Below are 2220 nucleotides of genomic sequence, written 5' to 3'. Positions count from 1 at the left end.
AATCTGAATTCAGAAGACTATAAAGAAATAGGAATTAATAAAACTAATCATGATTATAATCTGCAGAAGGTAAAATTGACAGGGTTGCTATATGTGGTAGGGAAAGAGATACCAGGTTCAGTTTTCAAATTTGGGTTCTCACATTCTCTAGGGACTGCTGGGAGAGAGGGAGGATTGCTGAGTAACTGAGACTCAGGCACATCACTGCTGCGCCTGACAGCTTAATTCAGCCACCACAACTTGATTTGTTTTACATAAGCCATCATTGAAAGAAAAGATCTGTGGTCTTTTTGTTTTCCTAAGACAGAGTTTTGCTCTATTGCCCAGGTTGCACTCCAACTCAGGGTCTTCTGCCTTTGCCTCCCAAGTAGCTGGGACTAAAGGCATGCCACCAAGTCTGGCTTCTATTGCCCTTTTTAAAAGTGTGAAAACCAATATATTTTTTGGGGGGAGTACTGGAGATGGAACCCAGGGGCATTCTACTTTTAAGCTATACCCAGGCGGTGGCCTGCTGCGGCCCTATATATATATATATATATATATATATATATTTATTTTGAAACAGGGTCTCACTAAGTTGCTGAGAGCCTCAATAAGTAGCTGAGGCTGGCTGTAAACCTGCGATCCTCCTGTCTGAGCCTCCCAAGTACTGGGATTACAAGTGTGAGCCACCATGGCAGGCTGAAAACCAATATTTTATGCAGTAGAAGTTGTAAGTCATATGAAGAGATTGCTGAAAAGTTTATAATAAAGGAAGAAAAGAATACTCTTTAACTTTTTTTGCTATTCTAACACAACAGGGTATTCACATCCATTTTTACTGTGAATTAACTTTTGTTTCTCCAAATTTTAATTTTTTTTTTCTGGTACTGGGGATGGAACCTAAGGGCATTCTACTTCAGAGGGACACCCCAGCCTTTTTTTTGTTGTTGTTGTTCTTTATTTTAAAATAGGGTCTCACTGAGTTGCAAAGGGCCTAAGTAGAAACTGAGGCTGTCCACAAACCATGATCCTCCTGTCTCAGTCTCTCAAATGCTGGGTTTACAGGTGTGGGCCACCACACGGGGCCCCAAACGTTAATTTCTTAAAGGCAATGCATGACATTTGATTTTACATTTCCGATGTTTAGTATGGTAAGAGTTTCATAAGTGTTAAATTAACAATTCTATGTACTTTGCCAGCACACCCTTAAATCAGATATTTCAAAGGGGAGCAAAACGGTCATGATCAAGGAAGAGGGTAGAGAGGAAGGATGTAGTATTTTAAGTGTGTGTATGTAAAGAAAAGCGAGTCGAGAGTCGATACAAAGCCTCCCGAACACAAGAATGAATGTCTCTACCGAGGTGATTGTAGGTGAACAATATAATTTATAACCAATGTCGTGGAGGATGGGAAGTGGGGGAGAAACGACACATACTGATTCAAGTTTTTTAGACAATGAATCAATGATCCTTATGTTGACTGCCATGCAAAAGTTCTAGAATAAAAAGTTGAAGGATATTATCCCAACACCACGGCGAAGAGAATAAGGTTTTTTTCCTGATGTTTTCAGAACTGTCTGCCCTCTCCCCTGCTCTCCTGTGTTTTTGGCAATTTAGTGATGGTACTGGGGTTCCTCCCCAGTGACGATGGCTTTGAACCAGCGATCCTCCTGTCTCCGCCTCCCAAGTGCGGGGATTACAAGTGTGCACCACCACCCCCGCCCGGCTGTTTTTGGTAATTTAAAATTATATTTGTCCAGCATTTGGGAGGCTGAGCCAGGAGGATCGCGGTTCTCGGACTGCCTCAGCTACTTAGTGAGGCCCATTGCAACTGAGACCCTGTTTCAAAATAAAGAATAAATAAAAATAGGGCTGGGGCTGTAGCTCGGAGGTAGAATGCCCCTTGGTTTCATCCCCAGTACCTAAAAAAAAATTATATTTGTCCAAACCTGAGAAAACAACTGTAAAACACGTTAAACCTAAACCAAGCTCCTTCCTTGAAATTCCTTGAAGGGTATGGACAGCCTGGGGCGGCGGGTGCCTTTGGGCCAGGAGGCCGGCCTCGCGCCCCCGCCCCGCCCCCGCGGGCCGCAACCCGGAAGCAGATGCGGCGCGGCGGGGAGCGCTTCCGGGTCGGGTCGGGCCGGCCGCGCCGCAGCCCGTGCCCCGCTGGCCGAGCCGCTCCCGCCCCCGCTGTCCGGACCTGCCGGCCGAGGCCGCAGGGCGGCTCCCGGGCCCC

Source organism: Muscardinus avellanarius (assembly GCF_963383645.1).
Source record: "Muscardinus avellanarius genome assembly, chromosome: 17".
NCBI classification, from domain to species: domain Eukaryota; kingdom Metazoa; phylum Chordata; class Mammalia; order Rodentia; family Gliridae; genus Muscardinus; species Muscardinus avellanarius.
The sequence above is the reverse complement of the archived record's forward strand: the minus strand, read 5'-3'. Positions refer to the sequence as shown.